Raw genomic sequence first — 17803 nt, forward strand, 5'->3', positions numbered from 1 at the left:
ACATATTTTATTGTATTTTTATTCCACATATATTTCTCACAATGATCAAAACATTACAGCAAACTCATAACAGTCAAATTCATGCGCAACAGAATGTTATTTGAAATTTCCGTTAAATGAAAAATCCAACAAATGCAAGACCACTTGGGTTAGGTTTCTAACTCAACAAGTCAACTTCTAGAAGTGGAACCAACCCAATTGGTCTCGTATTTCATGAGATATAATATTTACAAAACAACCTAACAGCAGGTCTCACAACTCAGATTTGCACAACGTTTTTGTAAAATCATAAAAGTTAACTTTTACACGTCCAAAAATTGCAAATTTATATTCTTTAGAAACTAGACTCAACCTAGTTTACTGTAGTTCAATAATCTCAACCAATTTTCACATTTACACCCCGTTACAGTCAATTGAACATCAACAACACAATCTGTCCAGAAACTGTTTGCAACAAAACTCAACATATTAACCATCTATAGACTATAATCCGTTCATATAACACTCTAGACACCATAATCACTGTCCATGCACATCAATTACACATTACATCCATGATTAGGGTTTTACTTGAACCCAAAATCAAGAAACAAACGACTATCATGCAATAACACCAATACCAGCTATCAATTCAACAATCAATACATCTTTCAATCAAAACAAGACACATGAACACAAACCACATATAAAAATTGGACCTAGGGTTTATAATTAACCGAAATTAAGCATAGAGGATGCATAGGATAGTTGTTTATACCTTCCTAGCACCTTAATCTTCAATCAAACTTGAACAATCTTGATTGTATGTGTGTGTATGATGGCCGATCGCAAGGGAGACAGGGGGGGGGGGGGCTGCCGTCGGTCTGGGAGAGAAAGAGAGAAGAGAGTTTAGGGTTTAGGTTAATATTAATAATAATAATATATTACACTTAAGTCCCTCAACTTTCAAATGCTACTTTTCTAGCTTAATTAACTTAGTTTGCACATTGAGTTAACGTTAAATAACATGTTATCACATAACACATAAGTCTAACACATAATTATCACATAATTATTGTTTTGACGTTTTTTGTTTATTCACCAATTGTTTGCGTCAACTCGTTTGCGTTTCGGTGCAAATTCCCGAAAGACTACACATGTAGTAAGTGTCAAACGTCATTTAAACCCTAGTTTAAATGTAATGAGGTGTGCGTTATAGATTCAATGATCTTAAGTTTGAATTGACGGAGTTGAGTTAACGGAGTTAACCTGAAATTGACGATTGTCACATTGCAGCCTTGAAGCGTTTTACCTCCAAGCTTGCTGAGAAGTCACTCCCCTTTTTCAAAACACTAAAGGGTTGCACCAATAAGAAAGATTTCAGGTGGACGGAAGAAGCAGATGAAGCCTTCAACCAAATGAAGCAACAGTTGGCTTCACTTCCAGCTATTGCAACCCCTGAAACAGGAGAACTGATCTCTGTCTATCTCTCAGTGGCTGAAGAAGCATTAAGCGCGGTTCTAACCATCGAACGAGACAAAGTTCAGGTACCCGTTTATTTCTTTAGTAAAACGCTAAAACTGGCAGAGATCAAATATCCTCCTTTGGAAAAACTTGCTCTGGCCTTAATTCAAACGGCCATAAGGCTTCCAAGGTACTTTCAAGCACACCCTATACAAGTGGTCACTGACCAACCCATCAAGAGTGTGTTCGAAAAACCAGAAAATTCAGGCGGCCAAATGGGCTGTGGAACTAGGTGAACATAATATCACCTATTCCCAAGAAAAGCTATCAAAGCCCCAGTCTTGACGAACTTCATTGTAGAAATCCCAAAACAAGTCATTCCTGAAATACACACAACTGCCACTGAACCTTCTGACCCTGAAGCCTGGAAGCTTTTTACCGATGGAGCTTCTAGTATCGAAGGGTCAGGAGCTGGGCTCATTTTAATCAACCCTGAAGGGTTAGAATTTACATATGCTCTTCGACTTGAATTTCAGACCACCAACAACGAAGCCGAATACGAAGCATTGATCGCTGGTCTGAAGATTGCCAAAGTTATGAAGATCCAAAAGCTACAAGTCTTCACAGACTCGTTGCTTGTCTCAAGTCAAGTCAATGATAGCTATGTAACCAAAGAACCCAACATGAAAAAGTACCGTGAAAAGGCAAAAGGGTTGATGACCACGTTTCAAGAATGCACCATCAAACAAGTCCCAAGATCACAAAACAAAAGAGCCGATGCCCTGAGCAAACTAGCATCCCTCACATTTGCACACCTCACCAAGAAAGTATTGGTGGATGTGTTGAAAACTCCTTCAATTCAAGAATTGGAGGTTCAAGATGTGATCGCTGAAGAGGGTCCCAATTGGATGACTCCCATAGAAAAATTCCTCAAAAATGATGAGTTACCTCTAGACCAGACGGAGGCTGAAAGGGTTCGAATCAAGTCCAGACAGTATGTGTTGCAAGGAGAAACCCTTTATAAAAAGGCCTACCTTGCACCATTGCTGAGATGTGTGGGTCCTGAACAAAGTCAATATCTGATCAAAGAGGTTCACAAGGGAATATGTGGAACTCATTTTGGGCCAAGAACGGTGGTTACAAAATTGATGAACCTTGGATAATTCTGGCCCACGATGCACCGAGATGCAACCGAAGAACTCAAGAAGTGTGAATCTTGTCAAATTCATGCGCCTGTCCCAAAAAGCCCTAAGCACGATCTAGTCCCCATCTCCTCGGCTTGGCCATTCCACAAATGTGGAATGGACATCGTTGGTCCATTCCCACAGGTCAAAAGTGGGGAAAAATTTTTGCTAGTAGCTATTGACTACTTTACCAAGTGGCCTGAAGTCAAACCACTTGCAAAGATAACGGGCAAACAAGTCATCGACTTTGTGTGGGAAAGTATCATTTGTCGCTACGGGTTGCCAGGAGTGTTGGTCACGGATAATGGGAAACAATTCGCTGAGAAGCCTTTTAGCTCATGGTGCAAATAATTCAGAATCACCCAAGTGTTCAGCTCAGTTGCATACCCACAATCCAACGGCCAAGTTGAAAGAACAAATAGAACCATCGTGGAAGGAATCAAAGCAAGGCTGGGAAGGGACAACAACAATTGGCTTGAAGAGCTTCCAAACGTTCTATGGGCGATAAGAACAACCGAGAAGACAAGCCACAAACGAACGCCTTACAGCCTAGTGTTCGGATCGGAAGCTGTAATCCCAGCCGAAGTCGGAATTGTGACTCAAAGAACACTCAACATGGACCTCGAATCAAACAACAATGAGACCATGTTGAATTTGCAACTCTTCGAAGAAATTCGTGATCAAGCCGCAATACAAGAGGCTAAGTACAAGCAAAAAATGGAAGCTTATTACAATGCAAGAGTGAACCATGAACGTTTCAAGCCTGGAGACCTTGTACTCCGAAACAACGAGGCCATCAAGAAAGAAAATCAAGGAAAGCTCGGCCCAAATTGGGAAGGACCATATACAATCCTCGAAGCTCACAAGGGTGGATCCTACAAGCTGGCCGACACAGAAGGCAAAAAGCTTCCAAGGCACTGGAACGGCAAAACCCTTAAAAGGTTCCATGCCTAGTCAGAATCTAAGAATATGTATTTCAAGAGATGTATAATTCTCCTTTTTGTGAACAACAACCTCTTGAATGAATGATAAACTTTTTGTCATAACTTGTCTTTACTATCCTTATAATCAGGTTGAGAACCTAGCAAGAAACTCCATGGCAAGGGCCATGTAAGGGGATGAGCTCCCAAGCCACATCGCTCAATAGGTTCAAGGGTTAAATGGACCTATATAAGGGGTGAGTTCCTATATCAATCCAACTCCATGAGACTTAGAAAATTTTTCAACTAAAACTTGTCTCATATAGCCTACACCAATTCGTTCCTTAAGCTTTGAAAAAGTTTACGAAACAAAAACATACACTAAGTAGTGATAAAAAGGATAGCCAACATGTGCTTTTTATCTAATGAAGCCTTAAAGATAAAGTGATTGCAGCACTAAACTTCTTAAGGAAAATTAGCTAAAATCACATCAAACTAACAAGACAAGCAACCAAAACACAAACACATTAAACATCACAGTTCATAAACAAAGCCATTCCAAGGCCATAACTAATAACATTCATAATAAGCCAATTAAGGCTAAACAAGGAAATCACAAGGATTCCCAAGAAAATGTTCAAAGGGCCAAAAAGGCCAAACACAACCATAAGGCAGAAACTTTAAGAGTTCCACGCCAAACCTACATTGTTTAAGATTACATAACATTGTTTAACGGTGCTAAGAAAGCTACGAATTAAATGTCTAAACATCAGAAACAGGCTTTGAAGTACTAGCCTTACCACCTTTAGCCTTCTTGGACTTCTTGACTTGCGAGCCAACATCAGCAACAGCCGAGCCTTAGAGGCTTGCCACATGAGATCCGTCACTGCCCCCAGATAAAGTTTCTTCGCTATCACCAGAACGGGTGCGCTTCTTCGACAAGGACTCGAGCACCTCCTTAACAACTTTCTCATTGAGGCCGGCTGGTTTTAAACCCTGCAACACAGAAAGAGGCTTACCAAAGCATGATGAAACTTCACCCACATAAGGTAAGATATCCTTTTCATCGCACGAACTGAATCCATAAAGATCTTGTAAGCTTCACGGTTGTACAGGGGTGATTTCTCCACAGGTTGGCCAGACTCGTGATAACTACAACCAGCAACGAAGCCCAAATGCTTACCGTGGGCCAACAGCTTCGTATACACATCGCCCAGTACCGAGTTGAATTCGCTAGAATGAAGCAAGTAAGTCACAACCTGTTGAAACCTGTGCTCAATCAGCCACTTATTGTCGTCAGAGGTCTGGGTGACTGAAACCTTCAAGCCTTCCTTCTCCATCTCAAAGGCCTTCCTCTGCACCTCAAAGGCTTCCCGGTCAGCATCCAACTTGGCCCTGTCAGCCTCCATGGCTTTCTCTAACCCTGCCAGCTCAATCTCATGGCTATGAGACAACTCATCAATTTTCTTAACATAACCCTCCTCTTTCTTCGAAAAACCTTCAATCTCCTTCTTCATCTCCATCTCCATCATGGAAGCTTTCATTCCCTCCTTCTTCTTGGAAAAGTCCTCATACTCCTGCATCCCCTTTCTAAAACGAGTCACACCCTCTGCCAAAAGGGCAGAAAGGTTGCAAGAACTCAAGATCAACTTAGCCAGCATGGAATCACCTTCCATGCCAGAAATAGTCTCACGAACACCAGGAGGAGCAAAATTGGCTAACACATCAGCACAAAATTTCAGATTTTTGAAGCTATCACCAACCTTCACGTTCCACTCCGACACATAGATTGCATCCCCACCCAACCCTGAACCATCGGCATCACAACCTTCTTGCCAATCAACTTCTTCTTCTTGGAAACAACCAATCCTTGCTCTTTCTCCACTTCCACACTCGGACCTTGATCTTCGACAACCAAAACATCGTCACTAACATCAACTGGCTCATGAGAAGACGATTGACCAGAAGACTTCAACAAACGCCGTGTAGAACGACGAGTGGAAGCCTTGGAACCAGCAACCTTGGTGAACCCTTTAACGTGTGGCACTCCCACATACTCATCACCTTCAAAACGACCCTCTTTCCCTCGAACCACTGAATCCTCCCCAACAAAAGCAGCAGCGTCCGTAAACCCAACGTCTGAAGTATCGTCACTTTTCAAAAAGTCCAAGGCAGACATAACTACAAACACAAAGGAAAATCATTAGCAAACATATCAACAAAACAAAGCAAATACGGGACAAACAAATGCATACCCTTATTATCCCTCATAAGCACGGGATCCCGATTAGGCTTATCCCACAATTTGCTTATTCCTAACAACACAAGAAGATGTTCGGGAAGAGGACGAAGACGTGATGGACATTTTCTAATCGATTTCAAAAAAGCCTCATTTAACTCCGATTCGGCCGGCTCTGGTTCATTTAGAACAGCCTCGGGTTGTCTCCAAACGGGTTTAAATGGAAGGATAGAATCGGAAACAAAGAAAAAACGGTCATTCCAAGAACCGAGGGTTGTAACCGCCGAGGAAACCAAACACGTATCGACCTTAGTATGTTCAAAAGTATACCAATCGCCGTTCTTTGCTAAGCGAAAGAAACGGCGAAAACTCAACAACGAAGGGTCATAACCTAGGGCTCTACACAAAACCTCAAAATGCAAAACCCTAGCAAGCCCTAAAGGATGGATTTGACCGAACGATACACGGTAATACTCCAAAACATTCAAAACAAAAACCGGAAAAGGATGTCAGAGATTAGAAAATTCAAAATGACGGCAATATAGAGCAATGAAGCCCGCCGGACAACGATCGATCGAAGAATCGACCGGCAGAGCAATCGGTTTATACTTTAAACCTATACCCCGTTCAACACAAAACGATTCGACCTCTTCTTGAGTTAATCGGGAAAAACTGACCGACAGATCTTTCTTAGCAACCATAATTTTGAAAGAAAGATGAAGGATTGGTACTAACCTGATGAAGGATTGAAAGAGAACTTGAATATGTTTAGAGAATATTGTGGAGGATAAAAAGAAAAATCAGAAAAAAGTGAACAGCTATAACCCATCATTAAGAGCAGTTATTAGGACTGCAACCTGCAGTAACTATCATATCAATCGTCTTGTCAGAAATTCAAAAAAATAACCAAAACTGTTAAAGCCTCGAAGCCTCAAAACCTCAAAGCCTTGAAGCCTTTAAGCAATAAACAAAATGTGTGAAAAAGTCATAAACCCTTGAGCTTACTTCTCAAACACCTCTAACTTGGGGGGCTGATGACGGGGGTAGCCCAAGGAATTAATAAAATGGCTTCCACACATTAACTCTAAAAAGGTTAAAAGGTTAAAAGCTTCGTTTCCCGCCCAGTTTATGTAAACAAGTACGTGAACAGTACCCACGTGCTACAGTACGATGTCAAATCACTGTTCCCTCGAAACAGGAAACATGCTCAGATAAAGTGTTATTATTTTAATCATGGACCAACGGTCCAAAGCTTCCCGCCCATAAAGGTCAACTCTCTATGCAAACTAGAGGGTAACTAGTTTAGTTAACTGGACTAAAAGGCTTACATCTCCTCCATATAAATAGATGACTTAGCCATAAACATACACAACATGATCTGGGCAGATATCATACTCTCCCTGATCTTCTCTTCTTCCTTGAGAAATATGCTCTTAGCTTATTTCTTTCTTACTTCAATAACTTCATAGCTTCACCAAGAACATCATCCAAAAACCGATTCCAAACATCACGGTCCCGGATCCTTGGTGAACTGTAACAATCAAACAACAAACTGGTGAACCTCCTTCTACGTTTTGCAAACGTAGAGGGACACCACGACCTGCGTTAGGTTAACCTGAACCCTTGAAGCCCGTTAGCCTAACCAGTCCTTTCACTATCATTGGTCTTATCTTTGTTGTAGCAACAGGTACTTCATACGCAGTGACACAATGGCAAAAATCACTGGACTAAAAGGCTTACATCTCCTCCATATAAATAGATGACTTAGCCATAAACATACACAACATGATCTGGGCAGATATCATACTCTCCCTGATCTTCTCTTCTTCCTTGAGAAATATGCTCTTAGCTTATTTCTTTCTTACTTCAATAACTTCATAGCTTCACCAAGAACATCATCCAAAAACCGATTCCAAACATCACGGTCCCGGATCCTTGGTGAACTGTAACAATCAAACAACAAACTGGTGAACCTCCTTCTACGTTTTGCAAACGTAGAGGGACACCACGACCTGCGTTAGGTTAACCTGAACCCTTGAAGCCCGTTAGCCTAACCAGTCCTTTCACTATCATTGGTCTTATCTTTGTTGTAGCAACAGGTACTTCATACGCAGTGACACAATGGCAAAAATCACTGGACTAAAAGGCTTACATCTCCTCCATATAAATAGATGACTTAGCCATAAACATACACAACATGATCTGGGCAGATATCATACTCTCCCTGATCTTCTCTTCTTCCTTGAGAAATATGCTCTTAGCTTATTTCTTTCTTACTTCAATAACTTCATAGCTTCACCAAGAACATCATCCAAAAACCGATTCCAAACATCACAGTCCCAGATCCTTGGTGAACTGTAACAATCAAACAACAAACTATTGAACCTCCTTCTACGTTTTGCAAACGTAGAGGGACACCACGACCTGCGTTAGGTTAATCTGAACCCTTGAAGCCCGTTAGCCTAACCAGTCCTTTCACTATCATTGGTCTTATCTTTGTTGTAGCAACAGGTACTTCATACGCAGTGACACAATGGCAAAAATCACCATCAACTAGCCCAACCCATTCATACGAGTTCTTAAGCACCTCCAAGTTAACACCAGTTTGAAAAAGACCCACTCGTCTGAAAGACCACTAGTTGCAAAACCAAGACGCTGGTCTTCTTTATTGGACCACCCATGTCCTCCCAAAAGTGTTGTAAGTGAGGATCGAACTTGGATCTACATTGAGAAACACATACTTCCTACTACTACACCACATTAGAAGGGATGTTATTCATGTTTTTGTTGAATTTTGTTGAAAGAAACACTCCATTTCTCATCTTTTTTCTTTTGAGAGTTGGACGATTCTAAACACAATTTTCGCACAAAAGCAAAATATATATAAAAATCATGGATGGCATCCTAGAGAGAAACTGGCCGAAACAGAACAAAACAATTACATAAAGAGAGTTGTAGTTTAAGGCACACAAATGATAACCTTGCGATTTCTACTCGTAAATCACAAAAAAGAAGTGCTAACAATTGATTAAAAAAATGCGCTTATTCATTAGCCAATCTCTCTACCAGAAATAGTGCCATTCCGACAGCTCTATAATCTCTACCGAAATTACACATGTTATCTTCTTGCGCATACCATTCGAATCCAACCTAGAACAAAATTAACCTCGGTTTCCTTGATGATTAGAACGAAATATCCAACCATATGAAAGTAGTGATCCAAATCTTGGTTTCTAAACACAACTTTTAAATAGTTTCAAATACAAAAATTATAAAATACATATACACGGTGCTTTGTTAATTTAGCAATAAAGAAAAAAATTTGATTTTTAAGGTTATATATCCGTGCTAAGTGTAGTGTATTGATAAAAGACTTGCTCCATAAGGTGTAGACGAAGGTTTGGGACAAGGTGGTTCAGGAAATGGTGGTGCAATGTGAGTAGAATACGTGTCAAATATTTCAAGATCTAGACCTGTCTAGGCGGCATACACCTTAGGCCATCTCCCCTTGATTCTACCCAGTTAATAGTTTTACTTGTTCAATTCATCACGCCCCAAATAAACGATTATAATCGTAATGGGCAACGAGGGAGAGGGGTAAAAGTAGTGAGTTGAGAGGAGTCAAATGATCATGAAACTTGATTTTGATGTACCATGTGTCACAAAGCTCTAAACTTCTATTACGAGTTCATAAGAGAGGAATAAAAATACATAAAGTTTTGGTCATTAAGAAAAAAAAAATCAAGTATTTTAGCATTTGTTACTTGTTAGCGTCAAGGGGCCATTGGTATGCTAATGGAGTACAGGGGCCATTCATATAATTGTATTTTCTTATACTTAAATTTCAAATTAATAAAAACAAATATATGCTGCAGGCGGCATAAAATTGTGATAGAAGAATACTACCACGGGGACGGGGAATTTCTAATACATTTTATTTTTCACACTTAACTTTACATGAGCTATTTATGAAACATTAAGATTAAAAAAGATCAATGTTACCAAACATTAAGATTTAATAAAACCGTGTTCTATAAATTCTTTGTAGAAATTTCGTTAATAGTCATTCTACATAGAAAGGAATTTGAAGATATTAATACCTTTTTTATAGTCTTGCTTGTTAACTTGCGTGACCCTTAATTTTCACTCATTCTACTTTGGAGTTGAATGGTTTAGACATGACGAACTTCATCGGACCCCAGCATAACATGGCAATTGGTCCCATTTTTGTTTTATTTATCATAACATAAAATGTTTAAAAGATATGTTCGAATTAAATGCAATAAAGTCAAAGAAAGACTTTTTGTTTTTTTCTCTTATACACTCTACTATGGGTTTTTTCTAGCAAGCATTCAACTGTAAACTCTCTGGAATACTTAATAGTAATTTAACGCGCTAATATATATTTGCAGTTTGATTTCCACTCTATTTATGATTGTATTTTGACTTTTACTTAAAAGTCATGTTTGAGCTTTGGACGGATGACTTATATTTCCATGTGTGCAATATTGATTCTATTCTAGGGGTTTAGAGGGTCAGTTGACCAGGTCATGACAGATTTGTTTTTTTTTTCTTTTTATAAAATTTAAAGATTCTTAAAAATAAAATAGAATAAGTTAAGATATTATAATTATCATGTGTAGATAATAGAATTTGCGGTGACCCTCCGGTCAGTTTTGTCACTTGTTATATATAGTTGACAACTAGTTAAGATCATGATCACTTGGGGCAACAAGGCTTTAACAAACCATGGGTTGATCATAGCATCACATGTAAATTTTTATATCATGATTACAAGGCGTTATCAAGTAGACAATAAAGATAGAGAAATGGAAATCATGATGATAACATCACATGTAAAGCCTAACTAATTATAGAAATTTAGATGCTTCTCCCATCCAAAACAAACTAACTATTGGAGGTAAGTTTAATTCTTCACACAACTCCATACATGGTTTTATTTTGATTTTTTAGTCATGTTTATTTTGATTTTGTCAATTTAAAATGCTTCATTTTTTTAATGCAAATGAGCACATCCATAGCCTCACTAGATGTACTTCACTAAACAGAATCATGGCTTTATGCAAAGTCTTTCCACTAGAGAGTAGGACCACCATTTTGTGAAACTAGAAGCAAATTTGTCAAAGGGTATGATCCAAAGTGGACACCATTAGGGATATTCAAAAGTTGAACCAATACAAACAAGTATCGCTGTTGGTTAAAACTCGGTTTCTATTAATTTGATTGATCCCTATATGCATGGTGGATATAGTTATGTTTCTGAACATTAGAACATATCATGAACAGATGGTTTAGTTTAATTTAGTTTAGGTTTATCCTAGATATATTAAGGTAATTAGGTAAATTAAAAATCCGGTTTTACATTCTTAGATGGATCAACTAGATTCCTTGGGGCACAAGTTATCAATGAAATGTTGCTTTCCAAAGTGCAATACTGGTAGACAATTAAGAGAGTTTAAGAAACTATATATTATCTTGTTATGGAATTATTGCTTTAGAACCTTTTGAGCACTTGTTTGGAAATGGAACAATATGCTAGTCCATGTCACTATGCATCAACTTATTTAACCATGTTTAGATAATACACGGTGCATGATTGACAGATGACTGAACCATTTGATCTGCCTTTTGAATCATCTGTGATTAGAGACCAATTGTCGTTTCCCAACCCCATTATATGTAGGTTCTAGATCTCATATAATAAAAACGGATACAACATTGAGATTCTTGTAAAACTCATATTTTGTAAACTCCCTTATACAATAGTCTTAGGTATAATTACATGACCATGTAGATGCCTAAATCTGATGTAAGAGTGTAAGGATGCTGAATTCGAATTGATCATTAACTTGGTGAATTGTTTGTTGAGAAGCAATTGGTTGTAATTGTGTTCGAAGAAACACCCTAACCGGGTTTAAAGTGACTTTTAGAATGTCAAGCGTCTTTGGCTAAGGATTAACCACTAGAAAGTTTAAAGGGCCAAAGTGGGTACCTATTCCTTTCTAAAGCTATCTTTGCACTAAATCTTCGATTTAAAAGATAAATATGATTGAAATTGCTTAAATCTATGGATTAATATATATGTGCAAAAGAAGATTCTAATTGTTTTGACTTTATGTTATAAGTTAACTATTATGGATCTAGTACGTGGCATGCTTGTTCATGTTGGTAAATGCTAGAAAGCTCATGCTCATTTTTAGATATAAAAAATCGCAAGTCAATAAAACAAAACGTTTGATAACCTCCTATTTAGACTTTAGTTAGATGTAAATTGTAAGCAAGGTGCAAATACTAGTATTAAATGGTAGGAAAGAGGTGCTCATGCTGTATGACAGTATAAACACTTAGAGAATCCACAATGGGGTACATACCAAATATCTAAATCTAGGTGGATTGCAATGGACTTTGAGCAGCCGGACTTCAATCAGTGTTGTGGGCACCAAGTCCTTGTGCAAAGTCCTTGGCAACAGATTGGCATACAACATTGGGTGGGCCCGCTCCCTCACTCTCTCAATCATATTTATATAGTTTTTAATAATTTTCTGATGGGTTCTAATGGAGCAGTTTATCAGAAACGGGGGAGAGTGGCGGATTACTCGCGTCTAGTGGGTGCGTGTGTGGCTGGCGAACTACCAAGCCTGCCTCAGCATCATGGTTTCTGTCTAATTGAGTCCTTATAATAAACATACAAGTTTGAAAAGATAGCAATTGCTACTGCGTCATATGGTGTAGCCTTGTTCGCCCAAATAGTTGTTCATAAACAAAGAATAATAATGCCGGACTTCTAAAATTTATAGTTCAAAATTAAATCTAAAAAATTAAAAGAATTCAAAAAATATATTTTAAATTAAGTAATCTGAAATAAAATATATACCCAAGTTCTATTAAAAGGAGTCTTATTTCTTGGTTTTGACTATGAGACTATATTACGAACTTATTTAGCACTGTTAATAAGTTTGTGGTGCATAAATTCAAGTAATACACAAAATGAAAGGATAGAATGATCTCAAGAATGAATTAATCACTTTTGTATAAGCTCGTTTTTGTATATGTAAACTCATTGAGTCTTTTAAAATGTGTTTTTATTTAAGATATATTACGATGCGTTAATTAGGTTTTTTTCTTTTAACTTTCTCTGAGGTCTTAGAACTTCAAATTAATTATAAAACTTGTAAACGTCTTACAAAAAAATTTCTTTGTTACGTGTTTAGTTTGAAAACGTTCACAAAATAAATAAAATATTTAATTAAATAAAATTAAAAAAAAATAGATACTGCTATAAAATGCTTATTAAATATGGGCGTTAGAAAGTAGATATATATACCAAACTTTAGAAAGAAGTATTGGAAATTCACCGTGTAACCATGAGTTAAAAATTTGGAAGGACCAAAGTATAGACGGATACCACACCATTCAAATTAACAAGCATATGACCAACTTAACCAAATGTTTTTTTAAATTACGAAAAATGATTCATATGTTTACACGGCATCTTTAAATATATGTTTATCAAGAAAACTGAGAGACACGATAAAACTAGAGAGAATATTAGAAGATCAAATGAATATACAAGTCATTTAGATATTTTAAAGTTTGTGGCTCAATTATTATAAACCTATTAACGATTTTAGACGTCAACCGAAACAAGTAAAGTTCTAGACTAAACACCGAAATTAAACTTTGTAATTTAGCCCAGAGTGAAAGTCTTCATAACTTTTCTGGTAACCATCGTTTTTAATTCATAATTAAGTAATGAAGCTTATTAGAGATGCATAAACCAAACAAAAGTCTTTTCTATGCAACAACTTAATATTTTAATGGAATCGTGTATAACCATATAAAATAATTTATTAATTTGTTAATAACCTCGTCACCTTTGAGTTAACTTTTCAGGAAGATATCATTTTCACAATGTACATAAATGGAACCAATGCCCTCACTCTCATAATAACCAGTTAACCACTACCAACACACACACATATACACTCTCTTATAATAATACACCGGAGAATTAATCCAGTACGTATGGCTAACACAACATCTAGCTCTTATAGTGGTGGTTGTATAATCAATTCATCTGAGGAAGAAGAAGACATGGCGAACTGCTTGATTATGCTCGCTCGCAGTGTTTCTCCGGTCAAGACAGAGAAATTAAAAATCCGGAGTGTAACGGAGATGGCGGGTGGAGAAAACTACGAGTGTAAAACATGTAACCGCAGTTTTCCGTCGTTTCAAGCTCTGGGTGGACATAGAGCCAGTCACAAGAAACCGAAATTAACCGTAGACGAACAAAATCAACTGAAACATGCTGTTTTACATGAAGAAAACAAAGCTATTAGTACTAACAAGTCTTGGTCACCGATGACACCTAATCATTGTAAGACCAGTCAGACAAAAGTCCACCAATGTTCAATATGCGGATCAGAGTTTTTGTCAGGACAAGCTCTGGGTGGTCACATAAGACGACACCGTACAACAGGTCCACCGTCAGTTTGTCCAACAAAAGCTAAACCCTCACCGGAACTGAGTGAAAAGTCGCCAATGTTGTGTTTAGATCTAAACCTTCCGCCACCGGAGGTTATTGACGATGGTCACTCGAGTTTTCAGTTCTTCTCCGCGGCTGCACTGGTGGATTGCCATTATTAATCTTTAGTTATATATGTTCAAGTTAATCTATACTTTGTTATTAATTATTATTATTAACTTATTAATACGAACAAGATATAGCATTGGCTTATTATGCCGAAAATTTCATGTGATTTATTTATGGTTTAATATATAGATGGAAGTTCAATACTATACAAAAGTGAAATTCTTTATGTGTTGTGTTTAAAGTTGATTATGTGTTGAACAGTTGTAATTAATTAACATGAGTAAATTATTTAAAGTTACATAAACAAAGTAACAAACAGTACGTAGGATTGGTATATTTTGGTGTTGAAGTGGTGTAGTGAGTGTGGAATACTTTGAGTAAGTGGCCAGTGTTGAACCCAAAATGTGATGCATGTCACGCTTTGCCTTTCATTCACGAAAAGTGAATGATATTAAAAAAGTAGGCATCTTTCTTCAACCTTTTCATTTCTTTTTATTTTATTTTTAATATATTCAAATATATATCATCTTTCATGGTAAGTATATACTCAAACTCGCACTCAGAAATATGGTTCAGATACGAATTCTTCAACAAACCAAACATTCATGTATGATAAATATAGTTGACACGCATAGTATGCTGCATGATTCTAAAATGTGTGGACACATGGACGAGTAGATATTTTAATGTTGATCAAAAGCCTAATCCACTCGTTTTTAAGGCTAATTAATTAAAGCTTGCCCGACTTACTTTCTTAATTTAGCAATGTTAAGAAACCAAATTTTTTGTTTGGTTTCGGGCAAAAGCCGTAATCCTGTAAGGTGAGGTGTGTGTGTGTGACAGCAATATGTAGAGTTGTGTGGAGCATGAAGTCGAGCAAGTGTGTCGAGAAAGACAAGATGTCATGGGAATGGAATGAGTAGGGTTTGGCACAAGTAGCACCACAACCAAAAGTGGTGGATTAGGTTCGTCTTTTTTTGGTTTTGCACCACACAAGTATAAACAAACTTTGGCATAGTTTAAACCTAATCTTTACATCTAAAAAGAATTAATTACTTAATATATATATAGTAAATTACATTTTATTTGCCCAAAACATAACTATATATAAATCAATCTTTAAGTTTAAATCATTAAAAAAAGAAAAGGAAAAGAATCATAACCGTGTGAACTATGGAATTTGAGTCCGGTACTCAAGGCAAACCATGACTAGAACAATACCCTAAAAAATGTTTTTTGAATTTTAGTTTATTTAAAGAGAAATTTATAAAAATATTTTTATCACCTTAAAAATAATTTAGTGTCTATATATACCTATAATTGTTACACACCTGATTTTTAAATTGGGTATATAATTTTACTTTTGTCAATTTTTTTCCCAACAATAGTGCTAGTGATCACCATAATTAGTTACGTAATCACAAAAAGAGGCTCAAACTTTCTTCACGTATATGAAATGATACGTGAATAAAGTTTGATCTTAATTGTTTTCAGGATCCATAAACTTTAAAAACATACAAATAAATTTAATTCGCGTATAATTTAACATATGCAGGCGGAAGGATACTTTTCTCATATACACAACACAATCAAGGTGTTGTTACATGACATATTACATATCTAATGACTATATGCATGAAATTGTTTTAAAAGTAATATAAAAATATTTATAAATCAATATATTATATATCAATAAATACTTATAAATTAGGAAGATATAACTTTATCAAAGATAAGAAAGAGATTTCTGATCACCAAATTCAGTTGTATATATGCTAAAGTATGACTACAGCAAATCTTGTGGTTAAGAGTTACGACCGTTCGCGACCTTCTTTTTCAAAATGATCAATATTAAGTTATTAACTAGTACTATTCAAGGATCAGATGCTACCGCAAACTTACATAAAAAATTAAAAAACTCCCAACTAATTTAAGACATTATATACATACATAACTATATATAAACTTTTTCTAAATTGAGAACTTCAAAACTTTCATGTCAATAACATATAGGATCTATTTGGTATGGGGTAATGTAATAAACAATGAAATGGAATGGACAAGGGAATGGAATGGATGAGATAATGGAATTAATCATTACCATTCTATTGACATGTTTGATTACCATGTGAGAATGACATGAATTATTAAATTTTTATTTTATGGTAAGCTAGAAAAAGTCGTAATAAAATAAAAATGGTAGTGAGTGGCGGTGGGATGGTGGTGGTGGGTGGCGAGCAGTAATAGTGGTGGTGGGTGGTGGGCGGCGGTGGTGATGGGCGGGAGCGATTGGTGGTGGTGGTGATAGTGGATGGTGGTGGTGGAAATAGTAAGCGGCGGGTGGCGGGCGGCGGTGATGGCTGGGAGCGATGGTTGGTGGTGGCGGTGGTGGGCAACAACGGTAGGTGGTGGTGGGTGGTTGATAGAGGTGGTGGTGGACGACGATGGTAGGCGGTGGCGGACGGTGGTGGTGGCCGGCGGCGAAGGTGGTGGTGGTGGTGGCGGGCGGTAGTGGTGGTTGTGGTGGTGTGAAGGTAGTAGGTAGTAGTGGTGGGAGGGTGTTGGAGGTGATATGATGTGAAAGAGGGATGGAATGATAAAAATACAAGGGGGGCGGATGGAATGAATTTGAGGTGTTTTGAATAAAATGGAATGGACATGGTAATGGGTGATTCCATTCCATTGACCAACCAAACACATTTTTTTTTATTCCATCATAATGGACCATTCTATTCCGCTTCTCATTCAATCATACCAAACGCTACCTTATACTTTTCTTATCTATCTTTGTAATAAAATTGTGGATCTGGCCAACTCATTACGGTTGCTTGATTTTAAATAAAGTTATGTTGAAACGTGAGTAGAAATAAACATGTCGCCAGTGTACAATTGAAATTCCAAAGAAAATAAAAAAATCTTTTAATATTAATATAACTAACAATTAGAATATTAAAATAACTTAAATTAGAGTAAACTACTGATTTCATTCTTTAGATTTACCTTAAATTGTAGGTTTTTTTCTTTTAACTTAACTAATTAAAAAGAATGCCCACTTCGTCCTTTTTATCAACTGTCGTTAATTTTTTCTGTTAACAGAGTATGAAATGGCTGAACTACCCTTCTTAAAAGAAATTAAAAAAAAACAAAAAAAAACAGTAGCGTTGTGTTTACAAGCCTCATTTAGAAGTCTCACACTGACTATCTCTCTCCTCTCTCAATCTCTTCTTCAGTACTTGACATAAACACCATCATCATCGGCATCTCCTTTTCAGCTGCTCATTTCCCCTTTCATTTTTTTCGATTCCAGTTCGTGGAATCAATGGATCGATTGGGATTTTGTGGGTTGATAGTGATGGCTAGGGATTTGGTAGGAGCCGAAAAGAAATGAAAGAGATACGAAAGC

At 37.1% G+C, this 17803-nt stretch overlaps 1 pseudogene; it reads left to right on the plus strand.

The window, feature by feature from the left end:
- Positions 1-13486: 13486 nt before the first annotated feature.
- LOC143633087 (zinc finger protein ZAT5 pseudogene) lies at positions 13487-14492 on the plus strand (annotated as a pseudogene).
- The last annotated feature ends 3311 nt before the right edge of the window (positions 14493-17803 follow it).

The sequence above is a fragment of the Bidens hawaiensis genome, unplaced genomic scaffold (assembly GCF_021521415.1).
Source record: "Bidens hawaiensis isolate Kalapana, Puna unplaced genomic scaffold, B.hawaiensis_p1.1 tig00006617_1, whole genome shotgun sequence".
Taxonomy (NCBI): Eukaryota; Viridiplantae; Streptophyta; class Magnoliopsida; order Asterales; family Asteraceae; genus Bidens; species Bidens hawaiensis.